Source organism: Chrysemys picta, chromosome 1, assembly GCF_011386835.1.
Source record: "Chrysemys picta bellii isolate R12L10 chromosome 1, ASM1138683v2, whole genome shotgun sequence".
Taxonomy (NCBI): domain Eukaryota; kingdom Metazoa; phylum Chordata; order Testudines; family Emydidae; genus Chrysemys; species Chrysemys picta.
This window is the reverse complement of record NC_088791.1, coordinates 208,388,704-208,405,763: the sequence shown is the minus strand read 5'-3', so window position 1 is coordinate 208,405,763 and position 17,060 is coordinate 208,388,704. Positions and strand designations below refer to the sequence as shown.

The 17,060-nt window shown below is 44.1% G+C and overlaps 1 protein-coding gene across 31 annotated transcripts in view; it reads right to left on the bottom strand.

The window, feature by feature from the left end:
* DMD (dystrophin) overlaps window positions 1-17,060 on the bottom strand; it is a 2,010,563-nt gene that overhangs the window by 308,786 nt on the left and 1,684,717 nt on the right. The gene's annotated exons all lie outside the window — the stretch shown is intronic.

Here is a 17,060-nt window from a genome sequence, read left to right as displayed (position 1 = left end):
ATCTCCTGCACATTGTAGGCCACAGAATCTCACCCACCCAATCCTGTAATAGACCCCCCTAGCCTCTGGGTGTGTTACTGAAGTCCTCAAATCATGATTTCAAGACTTCAAAATTACAGAGAATCCACCATTTACACTAGTTTAAACCTGTAAGTGACCCGTGCCCCATGCTGCAGAGGAAGGTGAAAAAAACCCAGGGTCTCTGCCAATCTGACCCAGGGGAAAATTCCTTCCCTTCTCCAAATTGACTGAAGTGAAGAACTCAGTAAGATGTGTTATATCGGACACAGAAGTGAAGGGGACTTGTCTTGAGGAAAGGGATGAATTTTCAGGAGAGACATGGAAAAGACTAGTTACCTGTACAGTAACAAGTTTTGTAATGTGTGGTCCCTATATATTCCACTTTTGGTGCACAGGAGCTACATGTGCCTGAGACCAGAAGACATTTTGTTAACAGTGTTTGTTGGTCTGCGCCTTTCTCCTCCTTGGTACTCTGAACCCAGGGTATTAGGGGCAGCGTGCACTGACTGCCTCTCCAGTGATCTTGTACTCTAGTTATTGTACAAGGTAAGTAACCAGTCTTTCTTCTTCAAGTGATGGTTCCTATGTGTATTCCACTTGAGGAAACTCAGAGGCAGCATTCATTGAGGAGAAGAGTGCAAGAAACTCTGCTGCACCACTGACTGAAGGACTGCTCTGCTGATGGAAGCAGCTGCTGCAGAAGCCTGTACCAGGACACAACCCTAACACCCACAAATGTATGCACAGAGTACCATGTTGCCATTCTCCTGCTGCTGGCACTAGGCCCCCTGCTAGCCCTCCAAGCTGCCCTGGACCCCACGTCCCCCTGAAGTGCGGGGCCCCCAAGGCAGTTGCCCCAGTTCATCCTATGGATGGGACAGCTCTGATTAAATATAAGCCCAAACATTGGCGGAGCCGGGCCCATATTCCTGAATATTGGTGGAGCATGGCCACCACAGGCCCATATAACTCGCCGCCTATGCTTGTGGGATAGGGTTTATCAGTCAAATCATAGCTAAGCAGGATGTGCCCATAATCCACTAAGAGAGTCTTCTCTATTAAGTTCAGCAAAGGAGACAAATAGTTTGGGGGGATTTCCTGAAGGGTTTCATCCTCTGTAGGTAGAAGGCCAAGGCTTGTTGGATATCCAGAAAGTGGAGCTTCCCTGGTGGCACAAGACTTCAGGTAGAAGACAGGTAAATAGATGACTTTGTTCAGATTGAGTTCTGAGATTACCTTCAGGTTGAATTTAGGATGTAACCTTCGAGAAATTTTATCCCTACGGAAGACTATATACGGAGCATCGGCCATAAGGACCCCCAAGCTCCCTACTCTTCTGGTTGAGGTGATTGCAACTTCCATAGACAGATGAATGGAAGAATATGAGACCAAAAGCTCAAATGGAGAATTTGTAAATGCAGATAAGACTTGATTTAGGTCCCATATTAGGGTTGGTTTCGGCACTGGAGGAATGGTTCTGACAAGATCCTTCAGAAACTTCACTGTAAGCAGATAGGCAAAGACTGTATAGTTATCCGCCAGGGGGGTGAAAGGTGCTAATAGTTGCCAAGTGCACTTGTGAGGAGCTGAGGGACAACCCAATGTTTTCAGAGAGCAGAGATATAACAGTATAGTTGGTATCTCAGTATGCTCTGGAAGTAACTGACAATATTGATACCATTATGACATGCCAAGGTAAAAACCAGACCAATGAGTAGCTGTGTCATCCATGCCTTCTAATCTGGGGTGCCTTTTACAATGCTTTGCTGCTGTAGCCTCCAGCCTGGACTGCTCACAGCCTTCAGCATGAAAGCCACACTTAGCCTTTTACCAGCCTTGGTTATATAGCAGGATGATCCCAGTACACTCCCAAGCTTAGATCTATCCCCAGATATGTATGTTCTGTGCTGCCCATCCCTCTCATGGACAACAGAAGTTTATATAACATCTGTTATTTCTTTAATAGAAATCATATGCAGACAACTTGCCACCCAAATGGAGTTTCCCAAACACTTCAATTTGGGCACACTTAATTAGATAAAACAAGTTTATTAACTACAAATAGATTGATTTTAAGTGACTACAAGTACTGAGACATAAAAATCAGAACTGGTTACACGACTATAAAGTTAAAACACCACTGGTGCCTAACTTTAACTATATCAGATTCAAGCAAAGTTCCCACCCTATGCTTTCAGCAGTCTTACTGACCAAACCCACTAGGTCAGAACCCCTTCTCCCAGAATTCAGTGAAGGCTTCCTCTGTTGCTTCAGGCACAGAGAATCGCTAGGCAGGCAGAGAGGGAGGGTATTTTGGGGTATTGCCCCTCCATTTTATAGTTTCAGTCCCCCTTTATAAAAACATTTCCAGTTGCATACCAGGAGACAAAAGGTGTATATCAGGAGTCAGCAATGTTTGGCACGAGGCTCCCCACGGTAAGCACCCTGGCAGGCTGGGCCAGTTTATGTACCTGCTGACGCGGCAGGTTCGGCCGATCGCAGCCCCCACTGGCCGCGGTTGGCTGTCCCAGGCCAGTAGGGGCAGCGGGAAGAGGGGCAGGCGAGGGATGTGCTGGCCGCGGCTTCCTGCTGCCCCCATTGGCCCGGGATGGCGAACCGCGGCCAGTGGGGGCCGCGATCGGCCGAATCTGCTGCGTCAGCAGGTACATAAACTGGCCCAGCCTGCCAGGGTGCTTACCCTGGCGAGCCACGTGCCAAACATTGCTGACCCCTGGTCTATATGGAAGGATTTTCCCTGCTGCTTTTTTCTCACTAGTTTGAGCTTCCTTTGTCTCCCCTTCCTGCTTGATGATTCTGTTTACTGCTTAAATGCAAATTAAGCAGAGCACACAATCCTTTGATTGAGACAGACCTGTTTGCCAACCTCAGATTGGAACATGTGTTAATAATATCACACAGTGGAATCTTATAACTCTACATACAATGTCACATATTTCATCAGGACAATATTGACCAGCAAATTATTAGTTTTCAAATGATACCTTACAAGACATACTTTGTACAAAGACTATTACAATAATATGTAGGGTGTGGACATGCATGGTACATTTGTCACAACCATATAGCGAATCTCTTCAATTTTGCTGTATAGTATTTCATTGTAGACCCTTTCCTGCTACTGCTAATGATAGAATCTACAGACACTGATCATGATCTCTGTAAGTTCTTTGCCCATCCAAATACCAACATTATCAGATGAAAGAGGCTGGGTTGGAATGGAGACCTTGCCTTTGTCCCAGGTTAAGACATCTGATAGGAGCTGAATGCAGATGTACAGGCACTTGTTGACCATCTAGAGAATGCTTGTGAACCAGCCACATGGGAGCGATGAGGATCACCATCACTTTGTCTTGATCTTCCTTAGGATTTGTGGTAAGAGAGGGATGGGTAGAAATGTGTACATTAGTGTTTCTGACCATTGGACTAGAAATGAGTCCCCTCCGTAGTTGTGGCTTTGAAGCAGTAGACCAGGCATTTCTTGTTCTCCTGAGATCTAAGGAGAACCTACGACAGGACATGCCCCTCCCCCTCCCCCACATTGTTGAAAGATGCTCTGTACCACTAAGTCCCATAGTTCCCACTCATGGTCTCTGGAGAAATGTCTGCTGAAACTATATGCCAAAGTATTCCACACCCCTTCAAGGTACACTCTCAGAGGGTGACCTAGTGGCAGATGCACCAATTCCACAAATGTACAGCCTCTATGCATAAAAGGATGGATAGTGCTCTTTCCTGCTTGTCAATAGAATTACCTGTTATCATGTGGTTCAACATGACTTGAATGTGAAGGTTCCAGATAAATGGCAGGAACCATTTGCAAGCCTCAAGTACTGCACACAGTTCTAATATGTTTGTGTGTAATCTGGTATTATGCAAGGTCCAAGTACTTTATGCTATATGTTCCTTTAGATGGGCTCCCAAACCTATCAGAGAGGTTTCTGTAATCATTATATTTGTGGGTGGGTGGGAGGGAATGAACAAAGGAACCCCTATGCACATTATCTCTACGTTTTCCCACCAGGTCAAGACTCGGTGAGGGAGCAAGACCAGACTGTGCTTGCTTGGTGTAGACTGGCTGCCTCCATGCATGTAGACATTGAAGATGAAGACTTGCAAAGGGCATCAAATATGCCCACGAGGCCCCATGGTCTAGGAGGATGAGACAGGACCTTACTACTGTCTGGGGACTGAGTGATTAAATCCATCATAACTTGGAACTGATTTGAAAGTAGGTATGCTCTGGATGGGACTGAATACAGGGGTGCTCCAATCAAATCTGTAGTCTGCATGGGAGTCAAAATAGAGTTTTCTGTGTTCCTTTGGAGACCTAATGCTTGTACGAATAGGAGCAAGGAGAGAGTTGCCATTGAACTTCTTGATATGACTATCTTGTGAGCATCCCGTTGTCCAGGTAGGGGAACACTGATGAACTGTCATGATGCAGATGTGCTGCCACTACTGATAATACATTCATGAATACTCTTGGTGCTGTTGAGAGGTCAAAGAGCAGCACTCTGTATTAATAATGGTGTAGGCCAATGGTAAAATGCAGAAACCTCCTACTTGCAGGCAGCATGTGCATGTGGAAATAAGTATACTTCAAATTGAAAGCTGTGAACCAGTCGCCTTGGTCTAGCGAGGGGATTATAGAGGCCAAGGTGGTAACTCTGAACCTCAAGCAAGGGATGAAGACATTCAGCTGTTTGAGATTTAGTATGGGCCTCCAGCCTTTTTTCTTCTTGGGGATGAGGAAATATCTTGAATAAAAACCTTTTCCCCTTGGGCTGGGGTGAAACCAGCTCTAAATCTCTCAGTAGGAGCAGGAAGTCTACTTCCTGCCTGAGTATTCTCTCATGAGAGGGGTCCCTTAGGAGGGTCAAGGAAGGGGGTTTGGGAGGAGGGACTGACATGAATGAACTCTATTGTATATCCAATGGTGATTACTTCCAGAACCCATCTGTCTGATGTTATAGGGCACCGTGCCAAGGAAAAGTGAGCTATATGACCACCAAAAGGGGTGGATAATTCTGAACCAGGTATACTTGCTGGAAGGACTGGTTTGTGGCTCTCAGAGGTGCCACCAAGAGAGCTGCTTGGTGGGAGGCTGGGGCTGGGAGGAGAATAAAGGAGGAACCTTCTGTTTTCTGTGCTGTAGTTTCTGATGTTTTCAGGAGAGGGTCATAAGGCCCCTGGTGGTAGAAGGTTGATGAGTGCAGCACTGTCAATGGTAAGACTGAGGCTTAGGATATTTTCTTCATGGTTCCGCAGTATAAATTCACAGAGAGTGGAGAGTTGCTCTCGAGTCCTTGAGGGTATGTAATGATTTGTCCATTTTTTTTCTGAATAGCTTATTTCCCTCAAAGGGCAGATCCTCCATGGTTGATTGGACTTACTTGGGAAATCCGGAGGACTGGAGCCACAAAGCCCATCTCATCATTATAGATGTTGCCACTGAGTGGGAGGCTGTATCCGCTGCATCTATTGGGCCTGGAGGGCAGACCTAGGTAGCAATTTACCTTTCTCAAGGATTGCTTGGAACTGTAGTTCTTGAGGCAGCTTTTTGACAAAATCAGAGAACTTATTATAATGAATAAAATCACACTTTGCCACTAAAGCCTGTTAGTTTGCTATACTGAACTGTAAACTAATGGAAGTGAAGTTCTTTCTGCCAAAGAGTCCTAGGAGTTTGGTCTCCTTATCTGTGGATGTAAAACTGGGATGGGTTTTGCTTGTTCCTTTCAGTGACAGCCTGCACCAACAAAGAGTTTGGAGTGGGGTGTGAGAATAAGGATTCAGCCCCTGTACAAATATTCCTTTTCCATTCTTTTCAGAGCAGGAACTCAGGTGGCCAGAGTATGTCAGTCCACCTTGGTTGGTTCTAAGATGGAATAATTGACTGGCAAGGTTGTCTTACTAGGGACATGTGCTCTGGAGGATGTCTAGTAACTTGTGCGGAGTATCCTGTACATATTCCAGGGGGATCTGGTGCATATCTGTGATTCTCCTTAGGAAGCCTGGAATAGTCTACAGTTGTCCATTGGTGATGGTAAGGGTGGTGTGGCCGACTCATCTGGTGAAGACCATTAGAACCCCCCATGGGCTTTTTGATCTGATTGGTCAGTTTGATCCTCTTCCTCAGAGTATTCCCGGGTGGACGGAGGTTCTTCCCTACATGAGGATACGTGCTGAGGATCCAGTTCTGTAAGCCTGTAATTGGAAAGTTTTATATATGGATTCTAGGGTGTCCAAAAGGCCAATGAGAGGGATTATAGGAGTAATGGGGTGGTTCCCAGTGAGAAGGGTACCACTAGTCCTGATCCAGGCAGTCTCCTCTGTGGGTGTGGGAAGGTGCCCACGATCTTAGAGCCTCTATTGCAATGGTTCTCAACCTATTTACTGTTGTGGGTCACATATGCAGCGGTGTGTTATGTGGGCAGCATCCACACAATATATATACACTGCCTGTATGGCCCTGAGGATATCACATGAGCCGCAGCTGTGTGCTGATTAGGTTGCGGGTTGAGAACCACTGCTCTATTGTGACTGACCTCTTGATTTGATAAGGCAAGTGAAGCTCTCCCACTACTCTCAGATTCATCAGAGGAGTACAAGGCCTCTGTATCACTGGGCAGAGCTACTGGTACCAGAAGTGGTCTTACTATACCTCAGCTGGTAGACGGTACAGGTGACTGTTGAACAGATGGCACTGGGACTAGATCCAACAGCACTGGTGATTTGGTGTCCTCCAGAATAGTATACCTGACCTCCATATTTGGGCTTCCTGTCTCTTGATGGTCTAGGGCAGATGGTGGTTCTTAGTCCTTGCTCCTTTGCCTCACCAGTGCAGAGGATGGTCCCAACACTTCTCAAGACAGAGGTCCTGGGGCATTCTTGGCTCTCAGTGCCAAGGAACTGGTACTCCGTTCCTTCTTATCTCCTGACAGACCCGTACCAGGACATGGAGTCTTGCACAACTTAGAATGGGTCAGGGAAGAAGTCCTCTTCTTAGACAAGGTCTTACGGGAGATTTCTCACATTTGTCCCTGTGAGAATGTTTTCTCTTACACTCCTCGTGTCTGCCTTGTTCACTGCTAGAATCTTTAACTCTGCCTCCAGCAGTCCAGGAGCTGGAGACAACTATGCTCGAAGGATGCTTTCTCAGTGCCTCTGTCCAATGTACAAGAGCGGTCTTATGGCCAGCACTGGACGGTGGCCTCACTGAATGATCCGTCAGGAATGTTCAGAATCTGAACTCGGGGATTGACAGGTTCAGTTGGGGAAGGACCGAGGGACAAGAATTTTCCTGATGCAATAAAAAAAAAAAGTTGTGGTCATCTCTGACCAGGAAGGGACCAGACTATGCAGATCTGCAATCCTGGGGTCTTGGGCATGCTAGGTCAAGAGTGTAGAGGAAGTAAGGGTATGCCAGGCCCTAAAAGCTCGCTAAAACTAACCCTAACAGTAAAATCAAAGTTTTATCAGAACAGGAGACCTGTTTACAATCATTTACACTAATAAAACAAAGAATGCTAGCTAAAGCTGTGGACCGCTGAAGAAGTGCCATCTCAGGCCATGGTGGTAGAAAGGAACTGGTATGGCAGTTGGTCTGCACCACCCCTTATGCCCTTGGTTCAGAGCACAAGGAAGAGAAGGGGGCAGGCACGGACACCGCTAATGAAAAATCATCCAATGTGCACCTCGAGTGGAATACACATAGGAAAAAACACTGAAAGAAGTTTGCAGGACGATATGTCCAGTATTACCATGCAGATTGAGGATGGGGTATGTCTTTAACCTCATCTGACCCAGCTATGTCAAACTACCTTTGCCACCTGCAGTCGCTGAAATCCTCCTGACATTCCTAATAATGACAAGCTTTCCTATTGCCACAAACTCACACCCCCAAATGTACAGAAATCTGCGTAAGGCCCCATGTGTGTTTTACATTGCACAAAGCCCTTAAAACACAGCTATGGCTCTGGTTTTGAAAACTAGAAGAATATACAATATAGCTCTTGGGATCATCCATGTCACACAGATTCTTCCTTTAGGGATTCATCATGGTTCAGGATAGTTTATCAGAAATAAGTAATTAATTGACGTCAAGCCTAATCTTATCCCACAAGCAATATATAAAAAGACATGACATATGGCAAAATGCCATAATTATTTTTTGACAATACATCAGAGAGAAAGATCAGTCATGTATCTGACTTCCCTGGCTCATTTTTCTTTAATTACAAAAGGTTGGAAATGGAAAAAAATTCCTACAAAGAAGTAATTAGTTAGAATAATTGGATCACATCTGAGTTAGACTAGAACACACAAATTAATTCTGTCCAGCTGACAAAATATTTACTTCCGATGCAAGTAAGGGAGAGAGAGAATTAACTAAGTAATACTTTTAAGAAATTAAAAAACTTAATTCCCCCATCTATAGACCAAATTCTATCATTGAACTTGTACTTTTAACTCCCACTGATGATAATAAAGTAACATTAAGAACTTTAAATTTCCATAACCTTAACTTATCCACTGAAGTCAATGTGATTAGTTAAATAGGACTTCAATAAGAAAAAGACAACACTACCTGAATAAATGAGCCCCACCTGAGGGCAGAATTTATCCCCAAGGCATTGAGAATTGTAATAAATAAATAAACAACCTACTTACAAAAGAGGCTATCAAGTTTTATTGAGTGATGTGGTAAATATTGACTGAGGTGAAGGCAAGATTTACATTTACCTTGAAGTTAATAAATGTTGATGCTCCCCAAAACAAAGTCAGGATGTTTATTGTTACATGTCTTCATAAGAATAGCTGGGCCGTTCTAGCCCAGTATCCTGTCTTCCAAAAGTGGCCAATGCCAGGTGCTTCAAAAGGAATGAACAGAACAGGCAATCTTTGAGTGATCCATCCCCTGTTGTCTGCTCCTAGCTTCTGGCAATTAGAGGCTAGGACCACCCACAGCTACTGACCATGTTGGCTAGTAGCCATCGATGGAGCTATCCTCCATGAACTTATCTAGTTCTTTTTTGAACCCCATTACAGTTTTTGCTTTTTTTCAAAATATCTAGAAATCTTTCCAAAATATAATGTTTTTTCCCTATTTGTCTATAATCCTAGAAGAAGAGAGGACCAGAAAAACTATCATAAAATGATGTAGATAAAAATTAATTGGCTAAAGAGTGTTCTAGATCCATATAATAAACTTTCCATCAATGCAAATAACTGAAATATCTGGCCTCTTCATTTTTAAATCACCTGCAAACATTTTATTTTTATGAAACATCTTATATACAAGAACTAAAGGCTAAATATTTTAATATTTATAAATATTCATTTAATAATAATTTATTCTAATGAACATATTACAGTGGGTATACACAAGGCATAAATTATGTAATTCCTTTATGCCTCCCCTCCTTCCTTGTCACTACCCTAGCTACTTGTATTTCTCTCTTGCACGCACTTCTTTTTTCTCACACTCCTTCTCTTACCTGAGAGGTTATTAGCAAGTGCAAATGAGCAGCAATGGGACTTATGTGAACCTGTTGCCACTGATCCCACTTCTCTCAGCTACCTAATATTACAAAATCTCCAAGGAATAAGTGGCTCCAGAAAGCCAGGGTAATACTGTGGGCAATGCAGGAGAAACAGTGAGGCAAGGGATAGCAAAGGATGAGGAGGGAGGGGTAGGAATGCAGGAAGAGAAAGGGTACAGGGAAGGGAGAGGAAGGATGAAAACTGAAAATAATAAAACTTGATTTTTTAATGTCTATGTGTCCAAATATTCACAATTGGAATTACAGTAAGTAGTTATAAGAAATTTTCTCTGATCATTTTAGTATTTTATGTTATATTTTAAAGTTAATTAATTGTTTATTTTTTCAACCGCCAAAAAAATAAAATTACCTGTACTCCCTGCTGAGTGTGCCTTCATCAAAACACCAGAGTTGACACACAAGACACTGGTGTGCAAATATTGGATATTGAAATTGAGTACTTATTTACCATCCTCCTTGTTGATGAATACTAGTTTTACTTATCTCAACAACAGCAAATGAGGAGGAACATATGTGCATATGAATTCTGGTTGGTGAACATCATAAGAACATAAGAACAGCCATATTGGGTCAGACCAGTGGTCCATCTAGCCCAGTATCTTGTCTTCCAACAGTGGCCAATACCAGGTGCTTCAGAGGGGATGAACAGAACAGATACTCACTTCAAATGCTCAGAGAAGGTAAACAACAGAAAATTGTATAAATGACTTTTCAAAATATGATGAGCTAGGATTTTTTCCAATGTATGTACCATTTAAGGGCCTGCATGGAGAGAGTTTTTCTCCATAAATGCTCCTGAACAAAGGTCACCCATATGGTGTCTGCTTGTGCTCCCTGAGCCCAAGGAGATGGATGGAAGCAGCATCATTGCTGCCTGAAGTATTAAATGTGCCATGGGTTTGTCTGGGATGGGCAAAAACAGGTCTTTGCCCTGTCCCCATAACAACTTGCTATAGAGCAGGTGTAGTGAATTATTTTTTGTCAAGGTCCAAATTTCTTGGTCAAGGTATATTTAAGGTTCAGACTCCAGAGAAAACAATAAAAACAACGACAATAATAATGATAATAATAAGTAAATAAAAATATTTCAGGGTCAGTTCAAAAGCATCTTGTGGTCTGGATTTGGCCCGTGGTCCATCTATTGACTCCTCCTCCTATAGAGCTTCACTGGGCAGTGAGGGGACATATGGTATACTAGCTCAGTAGCTGTATGACCTGCTTCTGCTGCTGTGTTGAGGAGGTTAGTGAAACAGAAATTAAAAGGTACAGTACCAAAAATAAAATCCCTGCAAGCTGCGTGGAAACTTTTTAAAGATACCATAATAGAGGCTCAACTTAAATGTATACCCCAATTTAAAAAACATAGTAAGAGAATCAAAAAAGAGCCATCGTGGTTAAACAACAAGTAAAAGAAGCAGTGAAAAGCAAAAAGGCATCCTTTAAAAAACGGAAGATAAATCCTAATGAGGAAAATAGAAAAGAGCACAAATGCTGGCAAATGAAGTGTCAAAATATAATTAGAAAGACCAAAAAAAGAATCTGAAGAACAGCTAGCCAAAAACTCCAAAAGCAATAGCAATTTTTTTTTAATATATCAGAAGCAGAAAGCAGAAGTGTTATTTATTCCTTCTCATAATACAAGAACAAGGGGCCACCAAATGAAATTAATAGGTAGCAGGTTTAAAACAAACACAAGAAAGTATTTTTTCACGCAATGCACTGTCACCCTCTGGAACTCCTTGCCGGAAGGTGTTGTGAAGGCCAATATTATAACGGGGTTCAAAAGGGAGCTAGATAGATTCATGGAAAATAGGTCCATCAATGGCTATTAGCCAGGATGGGCAGGAATGGTGTCAATAGCCTCTATTTGCCAGAAACTGGGATTGGGTGACAGGGCATGGATCACTTGATAACCTGTCTGTTCATTCCCTTTGGGACACCTGCCATTGGCCACTGTCAGAGGACAGGATACTGGGTTTGACGGACCTTTGGTCTGACCCAGTATGGCTGTTCTTATGTTCACTCTCTTCAGTGGATTTAGAAACATTATGCCTCCTCCTGGCCTCCACAGACATATCGCCTCCAGCCATTGCCATTTGTGGGACCACTCTCCACTCTGTGTAGCACGGCAGGCTCTTCAGAGCACTGATGTCAATGGAACTATTCCCATACTTTAAGTTAGTCACATGCTTTTAAACCTTGTTGAAATAGGGCCTCGATTCTGCAGCTCTGTGCTGGTGGACTCCCCTGAGCCTGCACAGATTTCCACGGAAGTCACTGAGACTCCGTGCCTATATGGAACTCCTTCCAGAATCAGGATCCACAGGCCTGCTCCTACAAACATGAACTACCTGTTGTATTACTTACTACCCTAAGTAGTCTAATTCCAGTTGATTGGGATTACTTACAGTAGCAAACTCTGCACTGGAGGTAACTGCTTGCAAGGTCTGATCATAGGGTTGCCAAACGTCCAGTTTCAACCGGAACACCTGGTCAAAAAGGGACTTTGGTGGCTCTGGTCTGCATCACTGACCAAGCCATTAAAAGTCCAGTCAGCGGTGCATCGGGGCTCAGGCAGTCTCCCTGCCTGCCCGGCTCTGTGTGGCTCCTGGAAGCAGCCGGCATGTCCTTGTGGCCCCTAGGAACCGCAGCCAGTGGGAGCTGCGGGAGCAGCGCCTGCAGGCATGGAGCCACTGGGCTGGACAGGCGCCACATGGAACCAGGGCAGGCAGGGAGCTGGCTTTAGCCCTGCTGCGCCACTGCCCAGGAGCCACCTGAGATAAGCACCGCCCAGCTGGAACCCTCACCCAAACCACTTCCTGCACCCCAAACCCCAGCCCCAGATTGGAACCCGCTCCCGCACCCTAACTCCCTCCCAGTGCCTGCATCCCCTCTCTCACCCAGCCCCTGCCCCAGCCCTGAGCCGCCTCCTGCACCCCAAGCCCCTCATCTCCTGCCCCACCCCAGAGCCCACACCCCCAGCCAGAGCCTGCACCTCCTCCTGCACTCCCTCTCCTTGCCCCAGCCCTGTGCCTGCTCCCCCACTCTGAACCCCTAGACTCCAGCCCAGAGACCCCTTCTGCACACCAAACACTCATCCCCAGCCCCACTCCAGGGCCCGCTCCCCCAGCCGAAGCCCTCATCCCCTACTGCACCCCAAACTCCAACCCCAGCCCTGAGCCCCCTCCTGCACCCAAACTGCCTCCTGGAGCCCGCACTCCCTCCCACACCTCAACATCCTGCACCAGCTCGGAGCCCTGTCCCACACATAGGCACCAACTTTCTCCGGCGCCGGTGGGTGCCCCCCCCCCGCCCCTTTCCCTGGCCCTGACCCCATCCCGACTCCACCCTTTCCCCACCCCTAGTCCCGGCCCCATTCCAATCCCATCCCCAAAGTCACCACCCTAACTTTGCCCCCTCCCTGCCCCGATTGGATCCCTTTCCCCAAATCCCTGCCCCGGCCCTGCCGCTTCCCCCAGCGCGCCACGTTCCCCCTCCTCCCTCCCTGCCCCATGAATCAGCTGTTTTGCGGCACAAGCGCTAGGAGGGAGGGGGGGAGAAGCAGGACACAGTGGCATGCTTGTGGAGGAGGCGGAGGTAAGCTGGAGCGGGGGGGGGGGGCAGGGCGGGGCGCTGCCCGTGGGTGCTAAGCACCCACCAATTTTTTTCCATAGGTGCTCCAGCCCCAGAGCACCCACGGAGTCAGTGCCTATGGTCCCACACCTTGAACCCTTCATTTCTGGCCCCACCCAGAGCCCTCACCCCCTCCTGCCCAAGCCCAATGGAAGTGAGTGAGGGTCGGGGAGAGTGAGAACTGGATGGAGGGGGAATGGAGTGAGTGGGAGGCAGGGCGTTGGAGAAAGGTTGGGTCAGGGGTGGGGTCTCAGTGAAGGGGCGGGGCAAGGGTGTTCGGTTTTGTGCGATTAGAAAGTTGGCAACGCTATCTGATTATTGAATGACAGTGGCTGGCTTGCAAGCTCCAGAAAATCCTATGTAAACTAAATGAACTAAATTAAACTGCATTGGCAATTGCAGGCCATTTTGCCCTGCATTTTCTACAACATATCTCCCTTGCCATGTTCTACGGAATATTTTAACTAAAATTATTTTCAAGTGTAAGTGGATTTGGATTTTTTTTTATTTAAAGAATATAGCATTTTAAGCTGTCGTGGGATAAGAGGAAAGGTCCTCTCATGGATTGGTAACTGGTTAAAAGATAGGAATAAATGGTCAGTTATCAGAATGGAAAGAGGCAAATAGTGGTGTCCCCCAGTGGTCTGTACTGGGACCAGTCCTATTCAACATATTCATAAATGATCTGGAAAAAGGGGTAAATAGTGAGGTTGCAACATTTGCAGATGATACAAAACTACTCAAGATAATTAAGTCCCAGGCAGACTGTAAAGAACTACAAAAGGTTCTCTCAAAACTGGGTGACTGGGCAACAAAATGGCAGATGAAATTCAATGTTAATAAATGCAAAGTAATGCACATGGGAAAACATAATCCCAACTATACATATAATATGATAGGTCTAAATTAGCTATTACCACTCAAGATAGATCTTGGCATCATTGTGGTTAGTTCTCTGAAAACATCCACTCAATGTGCAGCGGCAGTCAAAAAAGCGGACAGAATGTTGGGAATCATCAAGAGAGGGATAGATAATAGGACAGAAAATACCATATTGCCTCTATATAAATCCATGATATGCTCATACCTTGAATACTGTGTGCAGATGTGGTTGCCCCATCTCAAAAAAGATATATTGGAATTGGAAAAGGTTCTGAGAAGGGCAACAAAAATGATTAGGGTATGGAACGGCTTCTGTATGAGGAGAGATTAATAAGATGGGGACTTTTCAACTTGGAAAAGAGATGACTAAGGGGGGATATGATAGAAGTGTATAAAATCATGACTCGTATGGAGAAAGTAAATAAGAAGGTGTTATTTACTCCTCATAACACAAGAACTTGGGGTCACCAAATGAAATTAATAGGCAGCAGGTTTAAAACAAACAAAAGGAATATTTTTCACGCAATGCACAGTTAGTCTGTGGAACTCTTTGCCAGAGGATGTTGTGAAGGCCAAGACTATAACAGGGTTCAAAAAAGAACTAAATAGTTCATGGAGGTCCATCAATGACTATTAGCCAGGATGGGCAGGGATGATGTTCCTAGCCTCTGTTTGCCAGAGGCTGGGAATGGGCGACAGGGAATGGATCACTTGATTATCTGTTCTCTTCATTCCCTCTGGGGCACCTTGCACTGGCCACTATCGAAGACAGGACACTGGGCTAGATGGACCTTTGGTCTGACCAAGTATGGCCACTCTTATTTTATCTCAGTGACTTCACATCACAGCGGTTACACTTAAAAGTTACTTCTCTTTTGAGAGAGATCTCTGGAGCCAGTAGTATTTCTCATTTTAAGTATAGGCAATCCCTTTCAGCACAGTAGAATCTTTCAATAAAAAAGAAACTTTTTAAATGCAACCACTGTAGATGTGTTTTTGTATGGTATAATGTTTGTATAGCATAAGGTTGTATGGTGTAATGTACATATTGCTTTAATTGTAAAATCTAAACATGGTTCTAAGGCTTAGGAGAAAGGAACACAGAGCTGGAAATCAGAAGCATGTTTTCAAGTCACTGAAGAAGCAATAATGCCATAATCTAGGCAAGAGTGCCTCAGAAAAAACAAAGCATTGAGTCAACATGATTTTTGGTTATTGTATGGAGCACCTAGCCTGAAGCAACCAAACTCTGTTCCCATGGGAACATTTTAGCTTCTAAATCATTTGCTCTTCTTTCAATCCATCAGTGGAACTTTTATTGGGTGTTATCATGGGAGCATTTACAGAGCAATTTCCATAATGATAAAATCTTTTCAAATGAGATTTAAAATGTAATTAAAGGGCAGATTTTATGCATTAAAGACATTGTTGTGAAATGGCCATATATCATCATGTCACAAAGTCTCCTTTTCAACAACCCTATGGCATGACCCCAATTCCAGTCTGGTATGATTACATCTCTGAGTTTCATGCTAATGAGTTGATTAAAAAGAGAGATAGAAAGGTCTCTCTCTATTGGGGAGATATGCCTATGAATATCGTTAAGACATTTCTACGATCCCTGCACAATTTTCAAGATAACAAACGATAAGAGATACTTTTCCAGCAGTGCAGCAAATGTTGACAAGTGATAGCTAAAGGGATCACCTTGCCCTGCAAAAAAAATCTCTGTAAATCCCAGAAACTGCTGTTGTGGTTTGAAATGCAATTGCTGAGAAACTAGGAGTTGCATAGTACAAGTTTTAAAAGAAAGACAGGACTAAAATTCATGTTTGGAAGCTTTTCTGATATAAGAAAAGATAGAATATCTTTCTTTACCAAATTGGACCCTGTCTTCAGAAAAATATTATCTGCTGGTTTGTAAAAAAAAGACAGAACAGCTTTAAACATGCAAACTTTCACTCATGTGATTCGTCTTTGGAGACAGTGGGTAGGATTTTTCAAAAGCACGTAAGTGAAAGTCACATTGTGCTTGGTGCTTTAGTAAAGCCTATTTCCCCATCTCCAGGAGTCCATTTTCTCCTGCAACTGTGAATGGCAGCCACTTGAAGGATTAAAGTACTCCTGTTCTTCTTTTTGAAGGATTAAAGATTTTTTTAAACATGTAACATTAAAAGGAATGGCAGACAATTTCCTACTATGACTTGTGATGAGTTATCTGCATTTTTAATATACACCTGTAAGCATAAAAATAGTAGAGCATAAATCATTTTTAAAAATTAATGTTTAAATGGAAAAAATTCTCACCTCCTGACCCCCACATAAATAGGAATCTAGGGAGATATCAAATCACATCAGTTAATAAACAGGACAGATGTTAGCCTAGCAAAAATACTGTAAAGAGTTAATGCTTCAGTTAACAGTGTGTAATAAACATACAGGAAAAAGAAACACCACTAGTTCTGTTACTAGTTTGTGAACACTGCTGCAGTGGGAAGCTATGGCATGGATTCTCAGCTACAGTTTTTAATTTTCCTCTGATGAATAAGTACAGGCCACTGCTGGAGTTCACTAGACACAGGGCTAATCATCTGAGCCAATCAGGCGACTTCTGTTTTCCTAAATACCCTTCCTAATATTTATGTCACTGTAAGAACATACACAGTAATCACTGGATATGCAGGAAAACCTATGTGCTTAATCAACCTGCAGTGGTCAGGCACGGTACACTACTGGACAGAGCACTAGGACTCAGGAGACTTGAGTTCTATTGATGACTCTACCACAGGCCTGCTGGGTGACCTTGGGCAGTCACTTCACTAACCTGTGCTTCAGTTTCCCCATCTGTTAAATGGAGACACTGATACTGACTTCCTTTATAAAAAGTGCTTTGAGATCTACTCAATGAAAAGTACTATATAGGAGGTGTGTATTATT